This window comes from Corythoichthys intestinalis, chromosome 9 (genome assembly GCF_030265065.1).
Source record: "Corythoichthys intestinalis isolate RoL2023-P3 chromosome 9, ASM3026506v1, whole genome shotgun sequence".
Classification (NCBI taxonomy): Eukaryota; Metazoa; Chordata; class Actinopteri; order Syngnathiformes; family Syngnathidae; genus Corythoichthys; species Corythoichthys intestinalis.
Window position 1 is genome coordinate 47,251,906 of NC_080403.1, and position 16,953 is coordinate 47,268,858.

The following is a 16,953-nucleotide window of genomic DNA, read 5'->3' on the forward strand; positions in this document are numbered from 1 at the left end:
AAACAAAATCATAACAAAGCTAACTGGCAATTTTAGCTCGGTAGTCATTGATGGATAAAACACCAAGTAGCACTGGTGCTTAATGTGCTCCAATACAGCAGGTATCATACATTATTTGAACACTGCAAAAACTCAAAATCCTATCAGGACATACCATTTAGATTTAAAGTGCCCACTCACGGACACGCTCTGCCCACCCAAAGAAAACTGGATGTAGTACTAACGGCAGTCTGGGCACCGTGTATGGTATCCCATTCATGTAGTTTGCGTTGTTACCTCCTCTTTCACGTTAACAAAAAAAAAAAAAAGAGAAATGAAATGAAATGTTGGTTTTGTTCCTAGGGGGCGCTACACAAATTTACGCATATTATTTTATTTTATTTTTTAACATTTTATCAACGTTTTCACCAGTGTTCACCTGGCTGTTGAGTTTGGTGAGTTTTGAAGCATTCTGAGGGGGTCTAAGTAGGGCTCAAAGCTCCGGCGAGACAAAGAATGACTGCTAGGGGGCGCTACATAGTGCATTTGGAATTTGTCTTTACACGGTATCAAAGATTGCACCTGTCTTGACCTGCCTGCTGATTTTGGTGCATCTTGAGGGGACAAATTGAGCAAATAGGATTTTCGGAACGAAGAATAACTATAATAATAATAATAATAATAATAAAACTGAGGAACCACATTAGTTTACCTAAAAAAAAAAAAAAAAACATTGCCACCTGCATGTCCATACTGTTCAGTTATGGATGTGTTCTACGTCAAATAAAATAAAATCGACTTTTATTTGTTGAGACCAAATAACAACAACAGTTATTTCAAGGATAAATCAAAACATGTTTAAGGTGCAGTAGCCCTACGCTGGATTTCGACCTATTGAGCATCGTAGCTTTTTTTTTTGTTTTTGTTTTGCCCTGCCAGGTAAGACTAATGCCCACCCACACCTGGCATCCTGGTAACACCACTGATTATTGTTAACCTTTAGACATTTTGGCTAAACCTGCACGAGCTGCATTATTATCTACACTTGCACAATCAAATAACAAGAGCAATGCCAAATATGTACATAAAGATAATACTGACTTGACCGTCTTATTGTTCTTTTATGAGAAATCCAATATTTAATTAGAGGTTGTAGTTGTAGATGCACAGCTGCACTGCATTAGAATGTGAGCTGCTTCTGATATTTTGGTAAGTCAAGTAACAAAACATTAATTCTAGTAATGTCAGCCTCAAATGAGCATAATTATTTTAGGCAAATGCCTCAATTTTAACACATATCTTTTATGGATTGTATTACTTTCTGGCCGCGGTGTGTTTACATGTGTGTGTCTATGTGTGGTCAAATGTTATTAGCGAAACCAGTAGGTACATAATTGCGTGTAGTACAATAAAGAACTAGCAATAAACCACTCACTATACTTTGTGAAGAAAAATTGCCGATTAGCTCTTTAGCGCTGTTACGTATACGCATTGGCTTGCATTTAATGCGCTGGTGAGTCACATTTTTTTGCACATAAAGGTAAAATTCTCTCCTCTACAGACAGAATTATTCATTCATTTAGTGTTGAATTCAACAATAGTTTTACCTTGGCTTGAACAGTATCCTCCGGTTCGCAGGAGCGACGACGATCACTTCAGCAGCTTCTATCCGTGCACCGCAAATAACTTCCCAAGACAGGATACTGAAGGGCGGGTGCTTTACGGCGAAAATTAGCATTTGTCCTTCTCTGCTTGCCCGGTGAATTCTAGAGAAGGGACAAGCAAGAGACCCGCTTCACAACGGACCGACTCTTCCATTGGCGACTGCACAAGGAGGCGGAGAGAAAAGCGTGCTTGGGTGGAGAGAGAGAGAGCGAGAAAGAGAGGAGAGGAGGAGAACTGCCTCTGTGTGTCACAGAGGATGCTGTGGGCCTGTGGCAGACCAATAACTGACTCTATAGAGTGAAAGGCAAATAGTCCTTAAACTAGGGTGACCAAACGTCTTCTTTTGCCCGGACAAGTCCTACTTTCACGTAGTATCCTCGTCGTCTGGGCGGGTTTTATAAATTCATAAAAATATCCGGTTTTTATGATTTTTCACGGGACCAATTTGAAGAGAATCCCTCCGGCCGCTGGGTGGCAGCAGTTGACATGGCTCCTACAAGAGGGGAGGGAAGGAGTAGTTCTTCTTGTTTTTGTTGGCAGTTTACCCCTAACATGAGGCATTACCGCCATCTACTGGGTTGACGATTTGGCCACAACGCCTGCCCAGTTGTTAAGTTTTTAACGATAAATACGCAAATAATGGCAACTGTTGACTTCTGTCGGAGCTTTGACTGTAAAATCCCATTTGGTGTCAGCATCGTTGCGCTGCCGATGATTGTAAACTTTTCTAGCTAGTTTGATTTTTGCCTCAGCTAGCTATCAGTAAGCTAAACCATGCTAGGCATTATGGGAAACGTAGTTTTGAACTGCTACGTTTGGAAACATGCTGGTTGAATAGTTTGTCAGTTTACTTCAGTTATTGTTTGTGTGCAATCTAGAACATTGAATGAGAATATCAATTGAATGGGGATAACAATTTGTCAAGGACAATTGTCGTGATAGTAATTTATAAAAATGTTTAAAATATCAATTGAATGGGAATAACAATTTGTCAAGGACAATTGTCGTGATTTAATAATAATTTAATTAGTAATTTATAAAAATGTTTAGTTGGCACATAGCCTACTGTGTGTATGTGTATTGACTGGACTACATTTCCATGGGTCTGCATTTTATATATATATATATATATATATATAATTTTATATTATACAGTATATATAATGTATATTATATTATATTATATTATATTTTAGTCATTATCATTTATTTTTTTTATTTTCAAACTGCATTTTCCCATCCAGAGTGAGGGGGCACACTTTAAATATATTAAAGTTATATAGACATCTTTGAGTGAACTTCGAGTAAAATTCAAGTATCTTGAGGCCGGGCTGAGTGTCCTCTTTTTTGGAAATCAAAATATGGTCACCCTACCTTAAACATGAATTGGTTCTGCATCTGGTTCTCTTAATAAGTTTATTCATGCTCAGTAAATTTCATTAAAATGATCTGAGCAAGTGCACAGTTAGTGTAATTTTTGGACTATTAGGAGAACCTGACTATCAGCCGCCAGTGGCTTACAGCCGGATCCTGCCGGTGTTGTGCCGAAAAATAGCTGCCCCGCGTAAAAGGTCCCCCCTGACGGAGCGCTTATTTACTATGGAGGACCAGGAGTGCAAAAATTCAATAAATAAATACACAATTAAATATATAATTAAAAGTGTCATTAAAATTAGAGATGTCCCGATCGGGGTCCGATCACATCATTTTCAAAGTACTGGAATCGGCAAAAAAATATCGGATACGCCTTTTTTTTAACAAATATATATTTTTTGATTAAATTGTTTTCTAATTGTATTTAACGTTACAGACATAATATTTTACACTTATCCAGAGTCTTTAGGCTTAAGGTAGGGTTATCAAATTTATCCCGATAACGGCGGTAATTAATTTTTTAAAAAATATATCACGTTAAAATATTTAACGCAATTAATGAATGCGCTGCACGACCCACTCACGCATTGTCACGCTCAATCTGTTATGGCACTGTTTTACCTATATAGAGAGCTAAAAGGCAGTGTAAAATGAGTAGAGTGAGTTTTGGCAGCCTTTTGAGCCTTGTTTTAAATGGCTAAAGCCTTACAATCCCTCTCCCTACGATTAGAAATATCGTGGGGAGCAATGTGGGGAAGCAAGGCTGTAATTGATCTTTTACTTAACAACCTATTTTATACCCCAACGCAGAGAAGATATATCAATTGGTAGCACTAAGCACAGTCATGGTTGCACTTCCCATCACGCATTTGGGCATGGCTACAGTATCATTTACTGAAAGCTCAACAAATACACTAGATGGCAATATTAATCACAATATACAAAGTCACATTTATCCTTTAAGAATTACAAGTCTTTCTATCCGTGGATCCCTCTCACAGAAAGAATGGTAATAATGTAAATGCCATCTTGAGGATCTATTGTCATAATAAACAAATACAGTACTTATGTACTGTATGTTGAATGTATATATTCGTCCGAGTTTTATTCATTTTTTTCTTAATGCATTGCCAAAATGTATATGATCAGGAAAAATTATCGGGAATGATTGGAATTGAATCGGGAGCAAAAAAAAAAAGCAATCAGATCGGAAATATCGGAATCGGCAGATACTCAAACTAAAACGATCGGGATCGGATTGGGAGCAAAAAAACATGATCGGAACAACCCTACTTATGACCAAACTCACAATGCATCTTAAAATGTGGCTATTAAAATAGCATTCTTTGCTTAATATTCACAGATCCAGATTTTTTTTTTTTTTTTTTTGCTGATTTAGTTCATCCTATACTATATCAACCCAAAATACCACTATCTTTTGTAAGTCACTGTTTGGCTGGCCACCTGCTTACCTGATTATTGCAAAGACAAGTATCAGAAAACGTGCTGGAACGAAACTGACCCTGATGAGAGCTCCAGCATTCATATTTCTTCAAATACCATCTGGACAGTCTTGATGTGGGCAAAGGAAGGGATAAAGCAAGACATTCTGATGACAATTTGTTGGAAGCGTCTTGTATTCTGATCATGTCTGCCACTACATGAAGCCTGCTGATATTTCCTGGCTCACGCTCTATGTGACTCAAAGCGTCTTTCTGCTGCTCTCCCTCTTGCTTTCTTCAGCAAGCATCTGTGCTATAAGAGAGAGGGGCATAATAGAGGATTAACAACTTAATTAAAAGGGAGGTGAAAAATATCAGTGTGTGTTAGAATCTAATTGTATAAACTAATAAAAATGCTCGTTTTCCTGTGTTGTTTACAAGACGTAATGACTGGTCTCGTTAACTCAGTGTAACTACATTCAAGCTAAGACATTAGCTTCTCCTCACATGCAAATACATTAGAAATGATGCGCACAATGTTCACCTTTGAGACATGACGAAAAATCTGCTTCATTCTTTGGATAGAAAAAGGAAAGGAAACACCAGGATGTTTCAAAACTAGCACTGAATGAAGACTTGGTTGCATAACCGCTACTTTTGAAATTTATATGCTACATCTGGCTTCCTATGAACCAGCGTTCCATCAGAAGGATAATTGGACAACATTCCTCTGCTTATACAGTAATGTTTACGTTTGAAAAGATTTTTTCTTTAGACTTAAACAACTGGAATAGCCCATTTTATAATTTGGATGATTCATTGTGCACAAAACTATTTGCTAACATACAGTGGCGGCAATTGAAAAAGTGGCTTGGCAATTTTGGGGCCTATGGCGAACATATCTAGCCGACTAGTTTTACGATTAATCGACTAATCTAATAATTTTCTTTTTTTTTCTTTTTTTTTTTTTAATAGTTTAGCAGTGACATTTTTGTTGACGCTTATTAATTCGCAAAACTATTTTGGAACACTTAAATTCTTTATTAAAGTACAAATAATCCTGTAAATAACAATAATTAATCACAAATAAACAATGAGGTTAAATGTTGATAGCATTTACTAGTGCAAAAGAATGGAAAGTAAATAGATTCAGAACACTGACTTTGCCTTTCCAACATTATTCAAAACAATTCTTAAAAATAAAATTCTAGCAATATTATTATAGTATACTACTTAGGGTGACCAAACATCCTCTTTTGCCCGGACAAGTCCTACTTTCACGTAGTGTCCTCGTGGTCCAGGCGGGTTTTATAAATTCATAAAAATGTCCGGTTTTTATGATTTTTCACGGGACCAATTTAAAGAGAATCCCTCAGACCGCTGGATGGCAGCAGTTGACATGGCTCCTACGAGAATGGAGGGAAGTAGTAGTTCTTCTTGTTCTTGTAGGCAGTTTACCCCTATCATGAGGCATTACCGCCATCTTCTGGGTTGACGATTTGGCCACAAGTTTAAAATTTTTTTTTTTTTTATGATAAATACGTATATAATGGCAACTGTTGACTTCTGTCGGAGCTTTGACTGTAAAATCCCGTTTGGCGGCGCGCTGCCGATGATTGTAAACTTTTATAGCAAAGTTTGATTTTAACCTCAGCTAGCTATCAGTAAGCTAAACCGCGCTAGGCATTATGGGAAACGTAGTTTTGAACTGCTACGTTTGGAAACATGCTGATTGAATAGTTTGTCAGTTTATTTCGGTTTTTGTTTGTGTGCAATCTAGAACATTGAATGAGAACATCAATTGAATGGGAATAACAATTTGTCAAGGACAATTGTCGTGATAATAATTTATAAAAATGTTTAGTTGGCACATAGCCTACTGTATGTATGTGTATTGACTGGACTACATTTCTATGGGTCTGCATTATATATATATATATATATATATATATATATATTTTTTTTTTTTTTTAAGTCATTATTTATTTTTTTTCAAACTGCATTTTTCCATTCAGAGTGAGGGGGCACAGTTTAAATATATTAAAGTTATATCGGCATCTTTGAGTGAACTTCGAGTAAAATTCAAGTATCTTGAGGCCGGGCTGAGGCTGGCCTGTGTGTCCTCTTTTTTAGAAATCAAAATATGGTCACCCTAATACTACTATATATAATAGTACTATAATAATTATAATAATTATTCATTGCCAATCATATTTGTCATGAAGAGTGTTATTTGAAAGCTATTCTTCGTGTATAATCTGTATTATGTAGTATTTACTCAACATATTATAATATTAATTCTGAAGTATGTGGGATTAACTCCAGAAATCGTTATTTATATGACGAACACCACGTGCTTTTGCTGTAAACCAGCTGTTGAGTGTTTGACTGATTGGAACCGTACTACATTGTTTTCGCCACAGGGTGTGCTGTCGTGTATTTTATGTTCGGTGTGAGGAAGAAGAAGAAAGTTAAAAGAGGCATTAGAGGCCTGTTCTTAACTTCTCCCTCACTGCACTTTGACTCTCATGGAGAGCAAGTTCGCTCATGTTTTCGAAATAAACGTTAGCTGACATGCAAAGTAGCAAGTGAGCTGTAAAAATAGCGAGCTTAGTGGCGTGAAAACCGCGGGACAGCTAAGTGAAGCTAACGAACAGCTAAGCGATGCTAAACGGCGCTAAATGAAGCTAAACGACTGATACTCTGTCCGTCGTCGTGGAACAGTCCATTGTAGTGCGTGTGTGTGTGTGTGTGTGGGGGGGGGGGGGAATAATATAAATGCAGCATTCAAATGGCTTTCTTTTTTGTTTTGTTTTTTGTTTGTTTGGTATGCTGACATAATTATTAATTATACATGACGAATAGTTGGGGGTGCTGCTGGCTCCGGTGGCCCAAGCCGTTGCTCGTTGGAGCAAGGGCAGTTGGTTGGGGGCCCCCTACTGGTTGGGGGCCTAAGGTGATCGTCTACTTCGCCTGAATAGTAGATCCGCCTATGCCAACATACTATGAGCTATAATAGAAAAAATTGGTGGGCTCTCGAGGGACCTCTCACTGGGTTGCATAAACAATCAGTATGACAGCGGCCTGGGCTAATTAAAGCTGCAGTGTTTATAAATTTAATAAATATATACCGTAATGGCCCGAATATAAGACGGCCCTGATTACAAGACGACCACCTCTTTTTCAAGACTCAAGTTTGAAAAAAGACTTTTTGAACACCAAATTCATTTTTATACAGAAAATAATTACAGTACACCTGAAACAAATAATTACAACAATATATTTGAGAGAAAAAGCATGTTATTTTGCCTCATTCACAAATTCACAAATCTGAATAAGGAAAAACATTGCAATAAAATAATGCAAACTGGTTAAACTAGTAGCTGAGATCTGTCATGACAGAACATCGCTTCAATGATATCTGGCGCCATCTAGCATCGTGAATGGGTATAATGTCTAGACCGCAAATATAAGACGACTCCCTCTTTTTCAATCTTATTTCAATGCAAAAAACACCGTCTTATATTCGGGCCAATACGGTATATGACGGAAAACACAGACAAGATTGAAAAAGCAGTTTCTGCTCTTGCACTTCTCTTAAAAAGAAACTGCTGTATTTTAATCCAAAACAACTGTTGTGTTTAATAGAACAATATGTCTATATGCTGCCATAGCAGATTCATGGCGCATTAACCCCCCGAACTATTTTTAATTTGTCCGTTTTACCCTGGAAATGCCCGTTTACAGACGTCGCGCAACCGCTTTTGTTTCAACCCAGACATAAAACGAAGGTAATTAATTGTATTTATTATTCAAAATGTCATTTTTAGCTTAGAATCATTAATTGATGTCTAATATTTTGTTTAAAAAAAACCTGCATATTTTAAACTTTTAAACAAATTACATCACAATGAAAAAAATGATGTCTGTAAATAAGTCATGGATATCTACCTCATAACTATCTCTTAATTTTATTTTATTTTTTTTTACTGTCACATTTTCTTCGATATGTTAGATGATAAATATTCGATCCAAACAAAGAAAAATAAAAAAAAAAAACTTTAAAAGCGTAAATGTATGAAAAAGAAAATCTCAACCACTCCTTGATGTCTGCGATTTCTGCGTCGCGACCATTGGTATATTACCATGTTTCACCCATAAAATCCCCCCAAAATCCAGCTGTGGCCATTCACAGCTGTGTCTTGACACTCGGTGATAAATGGCACATGGAGTTTTTGGATCGAAAAAAGGTAAGTACGCGATAATATCTTGTTAAAGTCATGGCGTCTGTAATTCTGCTCCCACTTCTAGATAGGGTTTTGCTGTTTAAAAAAAATGTTTTTTTAATTTTTTAAATGGCCTCCTGTTCAAAAAATTTCTTCCCCCATAAAATTGAGATTTAAAACTTTCCAATGATGTATCAGACATGCATATAGGACAATTTTGAAAGTTGACTAAATTGGGGATCTCAGAGCGGAACTTCAAGTCACCTGAGTGTTTTCCGCCATATACATAATTACAGAAAAAATACATGTTGTCAGGGAATGCGCGGGCAGGCAGGTTGTGTGGACCCAAAAGCAGTGAAACAAAAATGCAAGGCAGGAGGCAGTGAACTCAAAAAACGTTTTAATAATAACTAACAAAAATCACAAAGTACAAACAAAAGGACTATGGATCAACAAAACTTACTCAAACGGATGGACAGGTACGCGAGAGCTTGGACGGGTCTTGACTTTGGCAAGGACATAGACATAGACATAGACAATGACGCAACAAGGAGTGACAAGAAACTGGGTCATTATATACACACACGCAGACAAGGGGTAACGAGACGAGGAACAGCTGGGTAACACAGGTGGATGCAGATTGCAGGATACACTGGGAGAACACACACAGGTGAGAGCAATGGGCAATCACAGGGACAGGTCACACTAGGAGAAACCAACACAAAACCTAACACATGTAGAGCTAACAAGGTCGAGGCAACAATGCGAAATGCTTACAAAAACAAAATCTCAAGCAACAGATGAAACAGTGGGAATCAACTACGACAGAAAACAACAAAAATACAACACTGACAGCAACAAACAGGGAACTAAATGCAAATAAATTGACTAGACAATGAAGAATGCCTGGGTAAGACTCTTGTGCCTGGAGGAAGCTAATTGGTTGACACAAGGGAAGAGCTGATGATAACAGGTGGTTGCCGAAACGCTCTTCCGTTGACAAAACAATAACTAGAAATACAGAAGAAGACAAAGAGAGGAATTGACTAAAGTTAGACAAAATCAAAATATACCATGACAGTTGGATTGAATGGGTGGATGTTGCTAATTTCGTAGACCACTGATCGCCCAATTACCAGGCGCATTTGTTTCCGGGCCGCAGAGAAATAATCAATCTTTTGTCAATGACCACAATCTGGCCTATGCCTCTTGACACATCAATATGCCTGTCTACTTGATTGACTAAGCCGAGTAGAGATTAAAGATGCACCGATACTAGTCTCGGCAGGGGGCGCCGATCCGGCCCAAAATGGTGGTATCGGTATCGGCGAGTACCAACAAAGACGGCGCCGATACCATTTACCGGTCCATTTTTAATAACATTTGACCGCAGCCTTTTTTTTTTCTCCTGGTGCTCACTACACTCTGTCTCTGTGTTGTGTGATGACACGTGAACACTAAGCAGCTATCGCTATTGGCCTGCTCCAGACCAATGAGAACGGGCCAATAGCCACTCCTGACCAATGACAAGGCCGCTATGTCGGCGCCGCCAACATGGCGGCGGTCAGGAAATATTTCAAAATAGAAATCCCGTCAATTAAAATCAATGGCTGCATGCAAGATTTGCGGCCTGAAAGTTTCGAGATGTGGAGTTAAATCGGCCAGTTTCAATACCTTGAACCTGATAAAACATTTGAAGACGAAATGTGAAGGAACACAACGAGTTTGAGCCTGCAAGAGCAGGACCGCTATCCAGAGGACGGGCGCTGGACCGGTGCAACAATCTCTGGTCAGTTCACTACGTCAACTTTGTCTTTTACTTAAAGAAATGCTGCAGTAATTTGGGAACTGTTTCCAAAGTAGGGTTGCCACCTTTCAGAAATAGAAAAAAAGGACCCCCCCCCCCCCCCCCTCCCGAAAAAAGGAGGCTAATAGAGAGACGGGATGCTGTGGTCAATTATTATTACTTATAATTGTTAGCGTCCGCAAATGCGGAAACAAGGTTGGACCTCGAAGCGGACAACAAGCGGGGGATACGTACAAGAGTTTAATTGCAAACAAAAAAATTACACGCGATCGCGGGATAGTAGAAATAACAAAAGGAGTCCGATCGCGGGATAGTAGAAATAACAAAAGGAGTCCGTGACAGCAGGTCGACGGAGCTCAGTACTACAAACTCAAAGGTTTACTAAGACGATAGGCATCGAGCCAAAAAGCCTAAATAAAAACACTCAAATACCTGCACAGGGTAGAGGTTACAAATGAGTGCAGCACACTAACAGAAAAAACCCAATGCAGGGGCGTAACAAGCAAATGTAGCGAGACTATAGTGCGAGATGTCAAATGGCGATCAGCAAAGCAAATATCTCGGCAGCCTTCTCTCACCCGTGCTTAAATGCTGCGTTGATGAGCCCGCATTGGATTCAGGTGCGACGTCAGGAACGCCCCCACTAACAGCCCAGCAACAAAACACAATCTAACCAGCAGCAGAATGTGACAATAATTTCATGAAAGTTGCACTGTTTGGCCTTTGAGAGGTTTAAAAAAAGTTTATTCAGTTCATTCAGAGTTTATTATTATGAACTTATTTTTACTTTCTTACTGTTGGGCTAGTATTATACTTTGTACTAGTCTTTTTCCTATTTTGAAAAGGTAAGCAACAGCCTGACAAAGACTTGATAGCAATGATTTCACATCCAATTATGTAGCTCTTTGGGGTAAAAAAAAAAAAGTATATATATATATATATAAACGGGGTGGTATCGGTATGGTATCGGTATCGGCCGATACTGCACAGCCAGGTATCGGTATCGGGGCCAAAAAATGGTATCGGTGCAACACTAGTAGAGATTTGTGTACATCGCCATCTAGTGGCTGGCCGCCATTACCGGGGTGTTTGCACACCTATAGCAGCCCAGCATCACTCAATGTAAACAGTAACGTTACCTGCTGTCAACTGTGTGCTGCGGGCGGCGATGTCTTGGACAGCTTTTTCACTGGGAAAAGGCCACCCGCTGAGCCAGAGGAGGAGCCTACAACCAAGTCCATTCTGCATAATATGTGGCTAAAAGCTAGCGGACGAGGCAACTAAAGCCAATGCACTGATAGCATCATACCTCGTGGCGAACCGTATTGCTGGAAGCCAAGAAACCTTTCACGATTGGAGAATAACTCATTATGCCTGCGACCTAGGATATTTGCCGTCAAGTTTTAGGAGAGGCAGCTGTTTAAAAAAGGTTGATTCAGCGTATGGTGAGTTACATTTTCTCTGCACTTAATATTCATTTTTAGCCCTGTCGTTATATTTTATATTGACTGTGATTTTCTGCCACACATTGCCGGTCCGTGAAAAAAAGGCCCACATTACACCAGTCCTTGGTGCAAAAAAGGTTGGGGACCACTGTTGTAGATGAGCGTAGGCTGGCTAAACTTAGGCTAGGTTCCTAATGCAGCTCTTAAGTCACAATTCCGTTTTTTGTCATATCTGTTTTTTTAATATTAAAAAAAAAAATTAAAACAGGAATAAAATTATTAGGGCTGTCAAACGATTCAAATTTTTAATCGAGTTAATAACAGCTTAAAAATTAATTAATCGTAATTAATCACAATTCAAACCATCTATCAAATATGCAATATTTTTCTGTAAATTATTGTTGGAATGGAAAGATAAGACAAAAGACGGATATATACATTCAACATACTGTACATAAGTACTGTATTTGTTTATTATAACAATAAATCAACAAGATGGCATTAACATTAACATTCTGTTTAAGCGATCCATGGATAGAAAGACTTAATAATCATTACTTTAACCTTATACACAGCAAAGTCTTTCACTTATGCCTGTGTTTCCACATTTTTTACCCCTCATCACTGTCCATATCTTTTTGAAGAGCAGATTTTTTCTTGAGGAAGATCAACTAATCCACATGTTCATGTTTAAGTAGACTGCGTTTCGTGGAAAAAAAAAAAATCTCCAGAGGGTCGTGCTGCCCTTTCCACCATTGTAGTGGGTTATTTTTCAGGGTTAAAAACTCACGATCTCTGTAACACTCCACACTTCACACTAGCTCTGTCCCATGCGAACAGATCTGGCTGCCTTCATCACTTCAAAGTCCGAGTTTTGTTTTCCTGGGTGCGTTGAAAATCAATCGCTGGACGTCGCTGGCGTCGGTGCTCAAACTGTCCATTGCTTTAGCATGTTGCTTCGTTGCCACTACTAGTTTCGTTTTGGGCTGTGAAGAAAACGCTACGGAGCGTGCGTTACAGTGGTTTTGTTAGCTCTTGCGTTGTTATGACACGCCCGTGATGATCGGGTAATGACGGCCACTAGTAGCGGTTCTGCCGAAATGCATGGGAAGTTGAGGCAACCACGACCGTGAGTTGTGCTTGTCCATATTATATCATGCGTGCGGTCTCAATCTAAGTGCGCTGTGTGGTGAATGACACAAGCGCAGCATGTGAGGTAAAAGCTAAATTATTATCATACTAAGCAATGCATTGAACCAGGCATTAGAAGCCGATTCTTGTGCTCGCGATAGCCGAATTCTATCTCAACTATCGGTTCATTGAATATTTAATGGCTAATTACTGTCGAATGGTAACTTTACTCTCGATACAGCTGTATCTCTCACCTGTAAAACCGGATATTCGGTCGTATCGGTTTATCGTTCTCAAGCTTACTAAAAATACATTTGCTTTTATCTAAAAACATTAACAGATGGATGAGCGAGTGGGTCAATCTCCTTCCTCAGCCTACCTGAGTACTTCTTGGCTTCCGCCATCCTCAGAAGCTTTTTTCTTTTTTTTCCTTTTTAGTTTTTTTTTTTTTATATACACGTGCAATGTAGCGACATGAGGTACTTGGACATTATTGATCCTTTCAAATTCGAATCATACCTAGAACAAGGGCTTGAGAGCATCTGTCACTACCAAGCGGCCAACTTGAAATCACATCACAGCCTCTACTTGAATGCTTGAAGAAGTCAACAGAAAGAGTTCACTGCCAATTTACAAGGGCAGCACACCCCGTTGTCGTCTGCTAAATGTTACAAAACGAACAGCCTGTCAGCTGGTGCCAGCTGCAAAGTGTTTTCTTCACAGGTAATTGGATTTTAAATGTGGTACTTCCCTGGTAGTGTGCAGGACATGGTCATAGAGGCAACACACACTCGCACTGACACACTGAAGATCAGAGAATGGAAACATGTTTGATTTGGTTTAGGGATACCTAGCTGTGACGGATTACAAAGGAAGAGGCTCAAGCCCTAAATGAATGCCTCAATAAAGGCTTGTCAAGCAAGTGATAAACCACACTGAACTCTAATCATTTTCTTTTGCATTAACAAGAAAAAAAAACAGTTGACAGTTGGTGCACATGATGAGCATTCTGCAGGATTTGTAAGGAAAAGCTCACACTACAAAATATGTGTGATTCAAGCTAAGTGGGATTGCTGTGCAATGTGCCACCTATTTGAAAACAAATATCTATATAAAACAGTGCACATGGATTCGAAGCCATTTATTTTATCTTTTCTTCCTGTGCAATACGTGCAGTTTTCTTTGTGTGTGTGTAAGCGCGTTTGTCATCACGAGCGTAGGTCTAAGACTCTTCCTGTTCTATGTTCTGTCTATTTTACTTTATCTTATTACTAGAGGTGTGCATCGACACTGCCCTCACGATTCGATTCGATTACGATTCGGAAGGCCACGATTCGATTCGATTCGATTTGATTCGATTCAGAGGGTCACGATTCGATTCGGCAATGCATTGCGATGCATTAATGCATTAAAATTCTAAAGCAAAGCATATTTTTCGTGAATCATGAGCCAACACAAGCGGACAGACTTTAAACAACTTTTTATTGGCTCTTGTGTCACTCCTGGTTGAAGTCAAATGAAAATAGTATACTTTCATATATATCTTTAAAAAAAAAAATCAGATCACAGCATTTAACCCTTTAACACCGAACGTGTCGGCAGCGACGCGTTTACGCATATCATCTTTGAAGCTTCGTCACACTGTAATTACATCACCCACGTGCTGCTGGTTGGTCTCGTTTGAAAGCGCGGAAGTTGATGCCCACACCAGTTTTTATTTGAAGTCAATCGGCCAAGAAAAACGGGAGATAATGTCATTTGAGCTTTATAGTTTTATTGCACTCATAAATATGCATTAAAACGCTGCATGGACCATGTATCCATCTCCATATTTCCATCATTTCTTGTCCTTTTTCAAAAGCGAAAGTAGCACAAAAGACTACTTATCCCAAGAGTCGTTGTGATGTCAGGAAGGACGAACCGAATGTGATCATTTTTAATAAATTTCCGAGCGAGGCGCCAACTATTGAAAGGGAGGCATGCAAAGCAAGCAGCGGCCGGTGTCGTGCCGAAAAATGCACAACACCGGTTGGTTTGAGCGAGCGACTTTGAAACATGCAGAATGAATCTAAAACTACATTTAGCACAAGCTAATGCATTATTTCATTAACTCAAGGAAGAAGATGAGTCGTATTTGTTGTTGTTTTCCTCTGGTGAATCGGCGTCTCGGCGAGTAGAAGTGACAGTAGAGCGCAAACGGCGAAAGAGTAGGCTGTGTGACGTTGTGTGTGACACAGCTCCGTGACCTGTTCAAGAAGAAGCTTTATTGAGTGCGCAAAAAAAAAAAAAAAAAAACTTTATTGGGTCGCATGCCTGGAAATTTTTAATTGAACTACTTGTCAATATTTTTTAAAATACTTTTTTTCAATGTTATATATATTTTTTCTTCACTATAATCTTTTCAATTTTTATGTAGATGTGTGTGCGAGAAGCTTGATTGCATGTACGTATATACTTTTGATAAGGTGATGGGTACAACACCTAACTTCACAAAGAGATATCTTCCTAACCGTTTTTGTGTTAGATGATATATATTAAAAAAAATTCTCACTATTTTGCACACTATATAGACTGTTTTGACCATAGTATGTGTAAAGGCCAAAAACGCCTATGACCATACCTGCTGTTTGTGTTGAATTGTCAAACATAAAACTATTCAATCTTATTTTTTTCTATTGAATGCTTATCCTAACAAGTTGAATAAATATTATCAAGCTTCAAAACGGTTGGTCGAGCATGTTTGGTTGTCAATGGGACGTCAACAATACAAATTTTGAAAAAAGATTTTGGGATTTTTTTGGTCTTTTTGGGTCCAAACTGTGGATTATAATTGGTCAGTGAAGAAAACAACAGTTTAGACATGAAGTTCAAGGTGTCCTGAAAAAAGGGAGCCAATTTGGCCATTGTAAACAATTTTTTCTTTGAAATATAAAGGCAACATCAAATGCATGCAAATTCGGCCAAAATAGGCTTAGGTGTTAAAGGGTTAATTAGTGTTTTGAATGAGACCAGGGCTTTTTTTTTTTTTTTTTTTTTTACACACAGTAGCAGCCTTTCACACAGTGCAACATCTGAACTCCTGTGCAAAATCAGTAATAACAGTCACTGTATTTTAGTCACAACGACCCATCAATAAAAATATTCAAGTAAATATTAAAGAAAACGACAAAGAAAATATTGTAGTGCAGCAGCATCTTTATCGCAATAGCAATCCAGGGATCAGTTCAGTTGCAAACAAAACATCAACTAAATTGCAATGTAGAACAAAAGTAAAATGTAGGCCTAGCCTATCTTATTTCTATAATATTTCTCGCTCCCTCTTTCTCCGTTTCAGCCATTGTTATGGTATGTCCTATCTCTCTGCTCTCTTGATTACAACTGCGCTTGTCTGTGACGTTACTCCGGTAAGGAAGCGGATTTGGGTTCCTCGTCCCCCCTGCATAGAGGTTAGATCTTGTGCCCGAACCCGACCCGAAATGTTAAGCATTCACGTTTCAGTGGGTCAGGTGGGGCCGCCGCGCCGGACTAATAAATTACTTTAAAAAAATAAAAAATGCGCAGAGGGCTGTGGCGCAGCCCTCTTTTTCTTCTTCTCCTCCCGTTATTTCGTTGTGTGAATGCTTTTATAATTCTCATAAAAATATGTAGACTATTTAAATATTGAGTAAACGTGCGTTTTTTTCTGCCAACTGAGAATTCGTTACGAAAGACACTTTTATTTATGCACACAAAGGCAAATGTGATCCTTTCGAATCTTCTCTGTGTGTCTGTAAAACCGTGTTTTTTTTTTTTTTTTTTTAAATTTAAACTTTCCCAGCGTTATTTTGTTGAGTAAATGCTTTTATAAATCTCTTAAAAATATGTAGACTAATCAAATATTGAGT

At 38.6% G+C, this 16,953-nt stretch overlaps 1 protein-coding gene across 6 annotated transcripts in view; it reads right to left on the bottom strand.

Moving 5' to 3' along the window:
* dlgap4b (discs, large (Drosophila) homolog-associated protein 4b) overlaps positions 1–1,836 on the bottom strand; it is a 339,971-nt gene extending 338,135 nt beyond the window's left edge. For 2 of the 6 annotated variants that reach the window (XM_057845839.1, XM_057845843.1), the window contains exon 1: positions 1,587–1,836. The gene's annotated coding sequence lies outside the window, so the exon portion shown is untranslated. The remainder of the gene's footprint in view (positions 1–1,586) is intronic. The other 4 variants (XM_057845844.1, XM_057845845.1, XM_057845841.1 and 1 more) reach the window with 3 other exon arrangements.
* Between the last annotated feature and the right edge of the window lie 15,117 nt (positions 1,837–16,953).